Source organism: Pezoporus flaviventris, unplaced genomic scaffold (assembly GCF_033815535.1).
Source record: "Pezoporus flaviventris isolate CSIRO_AGI_PZ_B2104156 unplaced genomic scaffold, CSIRO_AGI_Pfla_v1 ptg000047l, whole genome shotgun sequence".
NCBI lineage: Eukaryota > Metazoa > Chordata > Aves > Psittaciformes > Psittacidae > Pezoporus > Pezoporus flaviventris.
The window spans coordinates 15,672,434-15,687,282 of NW_026892595.1; the positions used below are offsets into that span (position 1 = coordinate 15,672,434).

The 14,849-nt window shown below is 39.4% G+C and overlaps 1 protein-coding gene across 5 annotated transcripts in view; it reads left to right on the forward strand.

Annotated features, from left to right (window-relative positions):
- Window positions 1-14,480, forward strand: part of CDK14 (cyclin dependent kinase 14) — a 319,714-nt gene extending 305,234 nt beyond the window's left edge. For all 5 annotated transcript variants that reach the window (XM_061468433.1, XM_061468436.1, XM_061468437.1 and 2 more), the window contains one exon: window positions 10,490-14,480. The gene's annotated coding sequence lies outside the window, so the exon portion shown is untranslated. The remainder of the gene's footprint in view (window positions 1-10,489) is intronic.
- Window positions 14,481-14,849: the final 369 nt, after the last annotated feature.

Consider the following 14,849-nt stretch of genomic DNA (forward strand, 5'->3'; position numbering starts at 1 on the left):
ACATAGCCTAAGAACTTTGGACATAATGGTATTTGGAAGTATATTGCAAAATTTAAATACCTCTATTCCTTAAACTTGCCATTAAATCAATATACTATAATTGTGGGAAAGATCCTTCTGACTCAGCATGTGTGGTCTGTTTTCTGTCTAATTTTATGTGTGCTTAAGGGTTGCAGTGCTGTCCTAAAAAATGCATTTTAATTGACATGACCACTTCGGCATGATGCTCAGTCTCTGAAAAGCCACAGCAGCAAGTAGAATATATAGCCAGATGGTGCTTAGCTAGAAGTATCCCTGCTATCCAGAACGCAGCTGCAATGATGTCTTTTCTGTCAAGCTAAAACAAAGTCATTCTTAACTCCACATTCCAGATTAATTAAGAATTCCTTGCTGGTTTGAAAAGTACTCTTTAGAAAAGAAAACTAACAAAATAAAAATACAGGTGAGAATTTATTTTTTTTTTCTTACTTTACTCATCTCTATTTTTTCTTCCTTCTTCAGTAGAACATTCATTCTCTTTTCTCCAAAAAAGAACTAAAAATAAACCAATTTAATTCCATGATGCCTACAGGTACTTTCAGGCTATTGCAATGATTTTGGTAATGATAAACATTCACACTTTGTTTTCTTACCATTTAGCATTTATCTGTGGGGATTTAGGTAGTTTACAGTGTAATGATCCCTTGCAGAGGTATCTTTAAATTCCAAGGAATCTTTGCTCCTGTAAGCCAAAGAGCAAAATGGTCCACACCCATCTCAAGACTATCCCATAGCTACTTTGCACTGATTACACTAGAAGCATTAAATTTGTTCCAAGAGCACTTATCTTCAAGGAGTAACTTGGCTAATAGTAACAATCACATGTGTACAAAATGCCTTATTTTTAAGTACCTGTGGATACTTTTAATCTTTGCACAGAGGCAGTGCCTAGTTTTTGGGAGGAGGTAAATGCTAATGAGTCATCTGACAGGCATTTAGTTTATAATTTGTCATTTTCTCCAGAAGACCTTGATTTGGGGATAAAACCATGATGGGGAAAGCCAGGAATAAATTTCCAAATAATTCTCTGAAGTTACTTATTGTGTTAGATGTGGCAGAGAGAAGGGAGATGGTCTGGCACATTATCTCATTTGGCTGGTCAGTTGTTGTGCTTCAGACAGAAGTAGTATGCTTAGGTTTGAGTTGATAAGTAAAATAACTTTTAAATATCAGTGACTACTAGACCAGAGGTTGGCAGTGGGTAAATTTCGTTCATGGTGTTTGGATTAGGCCATTGTTGACCTGATCCCCCTGAACTCTAGGGTTGTATTCTTCATTCACAGCTAAATACTGACCTAAATCCCTTCTGAAGTCTCTGAACTGTGGTTAAATATGACTTGCAGCTTCACAAACTGTTAAATAGCTCCTTGATATGTTGGCAAGCCAACATATTTTTATTGCTAAAAAAAAATGAAAATCAACCAAAGAAATTCAAGGAACTTCCAGTCAAAGGCATGGGCTCTCAGCCATCTCTTCTTTGCTTCTCCCTTGAAACAAGTCCAGGAGATTATCCTTATTAGGCAATCTTAAGGGTATTCCCAGATCTTTTGAGAATGGTTTTCTTCCTTTTTAATTAGTAGGTCATTATGCGACAACTTCTGTCTTCTTCCCTATGTGGCCAGCTAAGGTAGATTTCACTATGTTTCTGGATACCTGAAAATAATTAGCCATTTGTGAACTGGGAGATGGCTTCAGATTTTAGAAAGTGAAGCTTTGTTGTAAGTATTGCACAGGGGAAGTGCTGTTGATGAAAAATAGGTATGTTATTCCATGATTTTGTCTTTGCAGGCAAAAATAGCATGATAAATTTCTGCCTAGCTCTATCCTGGCACTCCTTTCGTGCTCCCTCACCAGTTTCCAATCCCATTAGTTGTGAAGGTGCAACTACTTGTAAGTTACTTGTAAGTAATCTGGATCACTGAGTGGATTTGCATTAAAAATAATCCCATTTCTGATACTTTTAATAGTCCAGTGTGCAGGGAGTCCCACAGACAGTTTTATGAAGACAAGTGCATAAGTTGCAGGGTGGGAATAAGGAGTGAGATTTGGAGGCAGTGGGAATTCCTTAAACTGTCACAGAGATGAGCGGTGGAAGGGTACCACAGCTCAGCTCACTTGCACCCCATTGCATGGAGTCGAATATCCAGTTCCTTGGCAGTTTGGCTTAGTAAGAGAGTGTGATGGGGAAGAAGAGCTCTGCTGGTCCTCCTTTCTCCAGAGAGGGGTTCAAACCAGTAACAGACGTGTTAACCAGAGCATTAACAGCTGAATATGGTCCGTCCCTGGCAGTGTTCAAGGCCTGGCTGGACAGGACTTTGAACAACCTGGTCTAGTGGGAGGTATCCCTGCCCATGGCAGGGGCGTTGGAAATAGATGATCTTATGGTCCTTTCCAACCCAAACCATTCCGTGATTCTATGATCATCTTCCAACAGATAATTCCTTTTCTGAGTTCTGTTATATGCAAACATAACTGAAAGGCTCTTCCACCCCCCACCCCACCCCCGATGTTTTTATTAAGTTATCTACAAATTTTGCCCAGGCATAGTATTTACTTATCTGTTTCAGTGTAAAGAGCTGGTGCTGCAGCTGAGATAAGAATTCCATTGTGTCAAACGCTGGCAAAAATCATAGGTTTTGGTTCTGTCATTACAGATCCAGGAGACAGCAGTTCTCTAGTTCACGTTCAGTCAGTTCCTCTTTCACAGGCTTTTTTGCAAGTTATCAGGGTGAGAAACAGAGCAGTTTAGACACATCACATTAATCAGGGAAAAGGGGGGGAAAAAAAACAAGGAAATGAGAAGAAAGAAAAGAAAAAAAAAGGGGGAGGGCTTATTTGAGTTTCTTGCATGTTGGAATCCAGAAAATCTTTGAGTTACATCCTTTTGTTTTTCCACTGATAAAATCACAAGTGAAAATTCATGCCTTTATAGGGATTCAATTTCAGAGGAGACAAATCTTTTAAGCTACTAAAAATACAAATAACATACTGAATCCTGAAGCCTTTGGAAAAGGAAAAAACAGAAGGATGTAAGAAGTTGTAAGGATTTGGCCGTTTCTCAGGTTTGGGAAGCATGTTCTTGGAAACAAGTAGCACTAATATTTTTCTGGTCTTGATATGTACCAAAATCTTCAGCTTGCTTTTCTTGAGTTTTGGGTTTTTTTTTTTTAAGAAGGTTTCTGTGGCTTTGCTTGCAAACTACATTGAGCTCAATAACACTGCTATTTTTGTAGTATCTTCATCTGAAGTATTAGTTTTCCCAGGGCTCGCTCACAGAGGCTTGTGCTTTATTCTGGAAGACATGTAGTAGATTCAGTCCTGGCCATTTTTCATGTGAAGCCTTATTCAAATGGTAATTGTAAAAAGGCTTTGTAGACTTTGTTCTCAACTCAAAGAGAAAACTTCAGCTGTGGGCAGCTAGGGTAGGAAAGAATTTTTGCTGAAAGACTCAGAGGAAACCAAATTGGAAGTTACTATAGCCACTCAAAAGTTAAAAGCATACCTACAAATCAGCTGTGAAACCAATCATGTTACCAATTGGAAGTGAATATTAGGAATAAAATATATTACAGTGAAGATCAGGACTTGTGTTCCTTTTTTTCCTTTCCACTATGAAGGAATTAATTATAATATTTTGAAGAGACCTGTGTGCAAAGTATGCACAGTTGGTTAGCAATTATTGATATGCATATATGCTACTTAGCACCTGGTGTATAATTTAAGGATAAGTCTTGGCTCTTCAGAATCAGCCTCCCACACTGGACTGTTGGATTCATGTTCACAAAGTCCTGTGTGATATATAGCACTTTCATTTTGGACATTTGTGCATTTTTGTACATAAAGATAAAATTTGGAAAATTCACAGTCCAAGTGAGGATTTAAACAACTCCAAAAGTTTGCAGCTGTTCTAATATTGCATGTTTGTTAAATTTAACTGTATTTATGTAATTTGACCCCTTGGTAGCTCCAGCTAAAACTGGGCACTCATTTTGGAAGACACTCTAAACCCAGAGCCTAGGATATAGAATAGACCTCCTGTTACAAACAGAGGTTACAGGGGGAAAAATTGACTTGCCTGAGGTCACGTTCAGTAGTGAAGCTGAAATCTTGGTTTCTGCTTTACAGCTTCATATCCACTGTGCCACAGACCTTTCACCTTTAAAAGGATACTTCACTTATTTAATGTATGTGTACTCATAAAATCATTTAGTTTATAATTGTGTTACTAATCTACCTTTTTGTTTTCTGACTAGTTTACAGTCCTTAACTAGCACCCACTTCTTTTAGGGTCATCTCCTTGCACCGCCCCCCCTCCCCCCCCCAAAACTGCAGTCACCTCCCATATGCAGATCCCTTTATTTGGAGTTGCAGTGCTCTGCTCAGAGCAAAGTCCATCTGTGAAAAATTCTTTGTGGGAAGAGGAATTCTTCAAACAGGAACATGTCCATATGTTATCTGTATTCTGGTTCATATGTTAGAACTGTGGAGATTATACAGCAGTTCTCTTCTCTGAAGATAGAGTCTGGCAAATCCAGTGTGTATATATGAATACCAACACAGTAACTAAGACACACAGGAAAAGAGCAGGAAAAAAATCAGTCAATAAATCCTTTGATACTAATTTGTCAAATGTGGTTTACTTTTAATGACTGACAGTAGTTGTCATTATAATGTGTAAGTATACCGTGCAGTGCTGCATCTGTGAAAGACTAACAGCCAGCCATTGCCAAGATAATCCAGAGGTGTCATTTAAACATTAAATGAGATTAAATATTGTTGAAGAAATGTAAAGTGAATTGGAAAAGATGTGGTCCCTGTGAGGGGAGCAATGTGAGGATGTTTTCGTTTTATTAAGTTATGCCCCATCCTAGGAAAAAGATTGGAAGTTGCATTCCTAGTGTAGTTGCAAAGGAGGTTGCATCTGATGTTCTGGCCATGCAGGTATCTTGCATGTATATTGCTAAGGCTTCTTTAATTCTATAGTCACAGCAGAGCAGGATACCTAGCTTGCACTATAAACTGACCATGTCAGCACAGGCATTGACACAAACTGAAATGAAATTATAATAATTCAGCTTTATTCAATTCCTGAAAGCTGCTTTGTAGACACATCACAGGCAAGCAGGTATTTTGTTTCAGTGCTGTCTTAGAAGTGATGCAAATCCACCATTTTCCTGCGTGTTACAAGGTGTTAGAGTTCAGAAGTCACGTACCAGCCTATAGCAGAAAATACTTTCTTCAAACCTTTCTCAGTTTGTAAAAAAATAAAAATCATAGTTTTTCTAGTGTCAATTTTTTTTTCTTCCCAAATAAATTTTTAATGACAGCCTTAAGTCTTGCCTCTTCTGTGTATTTTGGGGCACGGATAACTAGATAAAAATAAAGCCCAGCAGAAAGCAATTTTAGTAATCTTATATTTAGCCTTAGTGAACAGTATTCCTCAGAAACCACAAACAGGGTATAGTCCATCGAAGAAAAGCTTTCAGCAAAGTTAGGCTGTATACTGAAATAATCTTTGAACTAACACCTCTGAAGATGTGCAGAGCGACTTTACAGGCAGCAGTGTACTTACTGAGCCTTGTCCATGGGGTAATGCAGAGCCTGAGCTAACAGTACTGCAGATCATTTATTTTTCATATATTAGAACAATTGTTTTTCCTCTAAATCTCACAGAACTAAAACTTCCCTGCAAATGAGAGCACTCTATGCAGTGTGACAGTTGCATATTTTAAAGCGTATGTATATAGAAACTTCTTTATCTACCTGTGCTTTCCGCACACATTCAGGCTCATATGAGCACATTATTTGTATGTTTGCATTTGTGCACATATACGGTAGACACAGATACAAAATGAGATCTGTATGCATGATAAATATATATATATTTGAAGGGGGAAAAAGAATTTATAGGAGGCTGGCCAATTTTAATTTGTCTGCTTGTATTTAGCACTTAAGGGCTCATATACTCAGTTTGCTCAAAAGAGTGAAGAAGTACTCCTTGCTTATGCCTCAAATCAGAAATGCATGAAGTGCAGCTGCAGAGATAATACATTCTCCCCAAAGGCTTTGGCTGAGCAAATTAGGTGTCAATGGGGTGCCTGCGCAGGCAGTACTCTCTCTAATTAGTCTCTTGAGCCTAGTTGGTGGCAGGTATAAGATGATCTAATCAATTGGTCTGTGTCTGATGGTACGTGTAAAAATCCTAGCAGGCAGAGCTGTCTCCCACAGGTCACTCACCTGCACAGCGGGAACGCTCATTTTCATTTTTCATCTTTTCCAGCACATGATGCTGACAGTTGGTTTTAAGAAAATTGAATCCAAAAAATATCTAGTTCATAGGGCATGTAGGTCAAAATAAAGTTGCATTATGGGTATTGGTGATCCAATTAATTAATTTTTATAGCAAGGAGTTGCATGTAGATATTATCTGAGTGCAAATAGTATTGATAATATTTGGTTGGCTTTCTAAAACGGCTTCTCTAACACAGATAGGAATAAAAGGTGTGGAAAAATCACCTGTTAATAGTACCCTTTTTTAGAGAGAGAATAAACCGTATGTGGTGTGTGCATGTGTGGTGGAGGGAGAAGCAGAATGAATATATTGATGATGATCTTAAATACCCCCATGTTTCAGCTCAGAGAGAATACAGTATCTCCAGTTGTCAGCTCATATTTTCACTTTAAATCTGGCATTGTGGAATGAATACTCTTACAATAATGCTAAATCAGCTGCCACATAAATAGACCTGCATTCTGAGTGTGCTTTGCATGCTAAGGACTCTGTGGGAGCACAGCTCCGCCCTATGTGATAATTTATACAAAAATTAAAAGCACCTAGAGAAGGATGCTGATGCTGCCAAAAGGAGCATGTATTGAATTGGTGAGCTGCATTTTTACAGGAAATTACATTCTTCTATTAATTAAAATAAAAATATTTGGGATTTAGTCATCCTCCTCTGCCTCATGTCTTGAGAGCATGATTAATGTTTAAATTACAAGCTTCAGTATCCCTTTCTAGCACCACTGTTACATCAAGAGCTACTGCATTCTGAAGTTGGTGTCTGCCATTTTTAAAGTGGGCTAACACCTTATTTTATCCCACTTGAGATCTGGGACAAACAGGATGTATGCAACAGATGATTTTTGTAGATAACAAACATACAATTGAGTTACTTGGTTTAGGTCACCTGATATTTCAAGCACATCATTAACTTGCTTGTAATCTACCAGGTTTAGTAGAGATGTCATAAAAACAAAAGTACCTGGACCTGTGGTTAAAAAGTACAAGCTCATTTTTAAAGCAGTCTGTTACATTTCAGATTTTGTTGTTGTTTTTTGTTTGTTTGGGTTTTTTTAAGGAGACCTGAAAGAACCCTATTTTGCTCTTGGGGAATCACAACTTGTAAATATTCCAGTTAACAATTTATGCTTTTATAAGCAAAGCTGTGACCAGAGGCCGTAAACACAATCTGCCAAGTCACCAGGCAGGACTTGGATTTGTATGATCAGGAAAATGTATTAGTGAGGACATTTCTAAAGTATATCTTAAAAAATGCAAACAAGGAATACTAAGCCATCTGGGAATAGAATGGCAGCACTGTGTGAAGGGTCCTGCCCCGGGTTTTGGTTGTATGAACAACTGACATTTCAGTTCAAGAGCCTCACTGAAGAAACAATGTTTTTTTAATAACAAGATTGGTTCGCAGCAGTCTAAAATTTTATGTTTGCTTTATTGTGGATTTTCTGGTGTGGAAAAAGAGACGCCCTGCTCTTCCTCCAGTCAAGGGAAGCTGTCTATTTGATGTGAGTCTCATCTGAAACAAAAGCAAAGAGAAGAAGGTCTCCTGTCCCACAGCACAGCGATTACCGCACGCCTCTGAGAAGTGGCATATTGATACTCAGTTTCTTCCTGTGTCTCAGGATAGGTAGACCGCTGTTCCCCATCACTCCATGAGGGCACTCTGAGGCCAAAGGAGGGGATTTCACCTGTTGACTCCACTTTGAATCAACAAACATTCAGTGAATTAGAGATTCAGATGTGAACCTTATGTATTGTCACTGGGAAACTGTAGCACAGCCCTGAGAGAAGTGTGATGCTCACCACCCTTACAAAGTTTCCTGAGGTCTGCTGATAGAAAGGAAAAGTTCTGTGTAACGTAATTGCAGTTTTTCTCAAATCGGAGAAATCTGGTAACTCCTGCAAAACCCCCATCCAGAGGCTTTTCTATAACAGGTCATTTCATTATCCATCTTAGACTTCCCTGCTGCGGCTCTAAAAAGATCATCCCTAAAAAAGTGCTTTTGAATGAAGGGAAATGTGGAATTTGGGGAATACTGTCAACAGTATTTCACCACTGAGCAGTTGTGAATCTCTGTGTGTTCAAAACATTGCTTTTCTTTTTAAGCTCTTGAAGGGTAAACTAATTGGACCTACTCTAATGTATTCATGGTTTGGGTTGGAAGAGACCTTAAAAGATCATATGGTTCCAACCCCCTGCCTTGGGCAGGAACACCTTCTACTTCACCAGGTTGCTCAAAGACCCCTCCAGCCTGGCGTTGAACACTTCAGGGATGGGGCATCCACAGCTTCTCTGAGCAACTTGTTCCAGTGTCTCATCACTAGGGTGGTGAGGCACTGGAATGGGTTGCCCAGGGAGGCTGTGAATGCTCCATCCCTGGTAGTGTTCAAGGCCAGGTTGGACGAAGCCTTGGGTGAGATGATTTAGTGTGAGGTGTCCCTGCCCATGGCAGGGGGGTTGGAACTAAGTGATCTTAACGGTCCTTTCCAACCCTAACTATGCTATGATTCTATGATTCTATCACCCTCATAGTGAAGAACTTCTTCCTAATACACCTTGAAACAAGGTTTACTGGCACTTCAGCCAGTCTCCCAGACCCTGAGGAAAGTGGGACTTTCATGTGGAATAGACAGTCAACACAAACTCCAGAGCAGTTTAGGAAACAACCCAAGCAGGACTCAGTACATGGTAGACCAAGCTCCAGGAGGCCTCAAGATACTGACATGCGTTGTTAAGAACAGGCTTTTATCTGTTTCAGGTATTCTGGTGCTTAAAGCGCAGAAGAAGAGCTCTCAAGAATCATGACAGGAACCCTGAAAATTATGAAAGTTAGATTTTGTGTTGAGATTAGGCTATTTTGATGAAAGCCACAATTAAAATGTTACACTTGAAACTGCAGTTCAAAACTCATGCCTTGTTTTTCTCCTGCTTTTGAAATGAGGGCTAGACTAGATTCACCGGCACCTGCATCCCAGTTGATTTAAATAGTTTTAGGACATGCTAATACAAACCAGTTCCATGCTCAATGAATATTTCAGCATTCTTAAGTGCTAAAATTCCTCCATATTTGACTGTTTCCCTGCAACTACATTTAAAAAATGTAGCAGGTCTGTAGTTACAATCCTTGGTCTTGAAAAACTTTGTAAAACAAATAGATTTTGAACTTCAGAAAAGTACAGAATTCTCAGCAAGTCTCACTTTATTACTTGGCATAGAATCCTACTTGGTATTAAGAGTTACATATGTTAATTGTAAAATCCTTCCAATGGCTCCAGTCCATCTAGCCTTCATTTAGCCTTCACCTGGCTCTTCTGGCAGTTGTTGAATGCTTTGTTTTAAAACAACACTTCCCACACTCTCAGCCTGCCTTCTGTTTTGTGTAAATCTCGTCACAGTACCTCCTTGCAAGTCCAGTTGCTGCTTTGAGCCTATACATACAGGAATCAGCAGTAAAGTGAAAGTGTAAGGGAAGCTATTGATATAGTGGTTATTTTTAGTATATTGAAAGGAGAGGCTTTAGTTATCTGCCTATTAATAGAAGAACACCAAAATAAAGGTGGATATGTTTAAACTCAGCACACCAAGGAGCCCCATAACCTGGCTGTGTCTGCAGTAATGTTTGCCATGTACCCCAGGGTACCTCAAATAACTCTTGGGAAGCAAACCTGAGGAAACCATGAGGAAACATGAACTAGTTGCAAGCACTGCTGTGAAGGTGATCATGAGGGACTCTATGACAAGGGGGACAAAAAAGACTTACAAATTCCTGAAGCTGCGCCAACATGTACTAACCTTCCTTTGCATTCATGTGGTGTTACCACCTTGAGAAGAGCCAGTTGTCTATTTATGACTGCCTATAATTTCCATGGAGAATGTGAGTGCCGATGGCACCTCCGAAGATTAGCACTTGGAGCAGAAATACATGAATATGGATTAATATATCATTTAACTTAGGCAATCACCCTGAAAACACTGGTGGTTTAAGTTAATTTTCTTGAGGTACCAGCTTTAAAGTACTCCAGAAGTCTGTCATTTGCTGTGAGTTAGTGTCTTCACAACCAGGTTTGGACTAACTTATGTTTTACCAAGTAAAAAATCATTAAGGAATGCAATTTGTGAGGCTTATTATAATTTATATTGTTTCTTTACAGGATTAAATTTACCAGTTTGGAGGAGGGAAACAAAAACCTAATGAGGAGGCCGGCACCAGGAAGGAACCACGGCCTGTTTCCTTTCTTTCTCTATGGTGGATTTCATTCAAAAGAAAATTGAAGCTGGCAAGACCCTGTTTTTTTCCCTGCAGTTTATTTAAAACCTTGCACGCATTTGGATACCTTGTGATTTCAAAGAACTATGTGAAGATTAAGCTTTTGCTTACTGATACATGGCATGTACTCTTTCAGTCTTTTGTGTTTGATTTTGTTTGATTTTCCACTGCAGCTCTGCATCTTTGTAAGGATTTTTATGCTTTCACCAGCAATGTCTTAAATACATTAAGACAACACATTTGGTGTTCACACTTCCTCAGTAATGACTGTACAAGAAAAGCCAGTGGTGGCATAAAGGACTGTGTGTTTTCTTTGGGAGTTGTGCATATTTTGCAACCAATGGGAAGACTATTTCTGCCAGAGCAAGCCCAACTTGTCTGATCAGCTGACAATTACAGCACTTTGCGACTGTTCCTGAAGTGTTGTTGGGTTATTTCTTTTTTCATTATCTCCTCAGACCATTCATATCCATTTTAAAAACATGGCAATAATTGCATGTTTTCTGCAGTACTCTGAATTTGGTTACTCTGCTTAGGCTATGTAGCATGCCAGTTTTCAAAATAGGCCTGTGAGAAGGACAAAGCAAAAATGATGACATGCACGCAGCTGACAGATATACAATGAACTCTTGATGGTTTTATTCCCTTCAAGAATATTTCTTTCTTTTATGGGTCTTGGCTAACATCTCTGTGTTTTTCCTCACACTGTTTACCTTTTGGAATGTTTTCTTGAAAGCGGAGATGATGAAACTGTTCTGTTTAATTCAAGGCAGATACTAAGGTACAGAAAAACTTTTGTTGAATGAGCCATTAAATCTAGCTGTTACTTTGCCACATGCAAAGCAAAATGGAGGATTTTCCTTTCCCAAACTGTTTGCTGTTCCACACCAAAGTCCTGTTCAAGTTATTTTCCATAGGTATTCTGAGCTGATTGGAAGGCAGTACCAGCTACTGTTGTTAGATAGCTTTTCTGAATGAATCATTCAAATGCAAACTTTGCAAGAAATGTAAGTTGTGTGATTTTAGAAAAGGAAGCCCCTGCTACTATTTGGCTGGGGAGAACATTGTGTTCAGGGGTGTGATAAAATTGCCCTGACCATGTACAATGCTTTGCATTCAGAGAGGGCAGGGTATGGTGCAAAACCCACTGTTGAATTATAGTCCTGCTTGGACAGAAACGCTTGCTAGGCAATATTATTCTACACATAAATTTGACATCCTTTGCTTGCTGGATGCATTGAATTACATTTTTAAGAAGTGTGGTAACACGTTGGTTAGCTTTCAGTGTTTAAAAGGAGGGGGAAGGGATCTGTGCTACTGCCATCTTATTAAACTCCAGCAGTATTTCATAAGAAAAAAACACCCAATAAGGCAAATCCTTGAATGCACAAGTAGCTTCTAAAGGCCTCTTAATGAACTAGGATACAAGGCTACACTTTCAAAGAGCTGAACCATGGAAATATGCTCAATACTTGCACAGCCATTGAAAGACAGTTTTCCCCAATGACATCTCTGTTTCAGGATCTGGTAAAAGCCATCTGAAAGCGACTTTCAGTCATAATCCTGTTTAGAACTTACTACAGTTCTTCCCCTGTGTTTATGAGGGGGGAAAAGTGACCACTGAACTCTTGAATTTATCACACACTGAAACTGCCTTAGACGTGGTTTGTTTGGGTTTCATGTTTCTTTTTTTTGTAAGAGAAAAGTCTTTTATACATTATCTTTGCTACTTAAATCGTGTGCAGTTTGATGATTAAAATTAGCTATTTTTAGAAAAAAAAAAACTTGCAAAAACCTGAAGAATTTTTGAAAATGTAACAAAGATTACAATTAAGAATATAAGGGTAGTTTCATAGATGCTTCTACTTTGCAGCTTAAATTGTGAGGCAAAGAACTGCGCTGCTCAACTAAACATCTGAAGGTTTAATATAGAGAGTAATTCCCCAACTGCTCCCATGAGACTTAGCACATTACTATCCATCATGACTCATGTACAGTGTTTACTTAAGGTATGTATGTGTGTGTGTATGTGTGTGTACACACATATGCACATGAGATTATCTTCTCTGCCCCATTCCCACTTCTAAGCAACCACAGAAATAGTTGGTCCAAAAACTCTTCAAACTCAGTTGCTTAGAAAATGTGCATAAATATGTACGTTCCTAAATAGTAACTTGATTTTCAGCAGTAGTGAGGTTATCTCAGCTATCATTCAGTTAAGGAGTGACCAGGATCTCTTTCTTATGCACCTTGTTCACAGGCGTCCTGACTGCCTGCGGTGTGCTTGTGGGTTTGCTGCTCTCCCATGGAGGCTCTGGGCCATGGGGATGTTCTCCCGGCTCCAAGGGGACCCAGGTTCAGCAAGCTGGTGCCATTCACATGAGCACTGCTTCATGTGAACACTGCAAATTGTTCTGGAACATCAACTCTGCTGGGAAATGTCAAGGTTTTTTGAGAAAGTAGAAGGCCCTTTGTCCAGGGAACTGATAGTACAGCCTCATTTCCCTCTTCCTCCTGTCAGCAGAGCCCTTACCTGCATGGTTAACCTGATTGACACCCATCAGTTAGGACCCCCTGACAGGTAGCCCACCATCTCCAGCTCTTGCACAAGTGGGGTTTTCACCATAGCTCTTCTCAGTGTTGCAGAATGGACTGTTTAAACCCCATCAATGCTCTTAAGACATCTTAAGCAAATATCAATAGTGTTACCCTCTTTTTCTCTCATCCTTCCAAAATCAGGGGAGAGCAGCCACAGGGCCGCAGGTGTAGTAAGAGATGAAGTGGGAAGGCATGTTCAAACACTGCATAAACCCTAATACTAAGTGAATGGGGAAGGGAAGATGATGATAGAGATGATCTGCATGACACCATGATTCCTTGCAAGTTCATATTCACAGAACCTGACTTGACAAGTTAACCAGCTGGAGATGGCTTAGTCCCCTATCCTGCTGGGTTCAGACCAGCTTTAATCCACACCCAGCAGGCACCACACCAGTCAGGGCACTCCAATAATGCCGACATGTTACTGTATGATATTCTGGATAGGTTGGGTCCTTCTCACTACTGTTTTCAATCAGAACCATTGTTTAGGGTAAGTCGTCAGTACATGCAACACTGAAGATTCAATCTACAGCAGACAGAGGCACAGGGGAGTTCGCTTTCTCTTTGGTGCACAGGGGTTCTGCACTTCAGACTGCTGATTACAGAAGGTAGGACGAAAATTCCCTGTGGGCCAGTTAAGTGATTATGGGCCTTGCGTGCTCTGGGTCAGTGCACGCAACCGAATGTGTAGTCAATGCTCTGATATGCTCATATACAAAATATTCATATGTGAATATTACTGGGTTTGTAATCTTTGTTATATAAAACATTTAGGCTGTACAGACTGGGGAGCAAAATGCAGACACCCCATATAAACAGTTACGTTGCATTACTGAGCATAACATTACTCTCCCCTACCAGCATTTAGGTGGAGTGACTGTATGCTACTGCCTTGCATTTTTTCACATAAGCAAAAAATCTAAAAGGATGCACTAATAATTCCCATCCCCCAAAATGCATTTCAATGGTGCTGCATACAAAATCCCTGCTTGCCAGCTTCCACATGGATTTTTGTATGGTGCACTAAGAGGTATTCTTTTTTAACAAATAAAAAGGGGAGAGCTGGTACGTGAAAACAATGTTAATGTAATTAAACACACACATATATATATATATACTTCAGAAGAACAGCATAGTAAGCAGTACAGTAAAATAAGTGTCGCATTATTTGTTACACCTTGTAATTTGTCTGTATTATGAAAGATGTAATGGTTTGTCAGCTGTAACTGTTGTTTTCTTGTAACATCATATTGAATAAAGTGTAGCAGAATCTCTTTTCTCCTTCATATATGTGATCTACACCTAACCCAGGGAATAAAGCCTTTCTGTTACTTTTTGTTCTCCAAAAAATGAACATGGAAAGGGTTGTAAATAACAGACTTTTAAGGAATGAAAAGTACTTAGAAGCAGGCAGGCACTAGACAGTAACGAGTTGAAAAGATTAGGCACTGATTTAGTCAAACACATGAGCTTAATCAGAACTACAAGGCAGTGCTGACTACATAGGGCAAGCTTCTTCGCGTTTCTGTCTGTAATAGTTAGAAAGTTAATTATTTGGTGTCTCTTTCCATTTAGTTATGTGTGGCAAGGGACCTATTTACACTACACTGGGATTTAACTGAAGTAGCAGAAGGGCCAGTTTT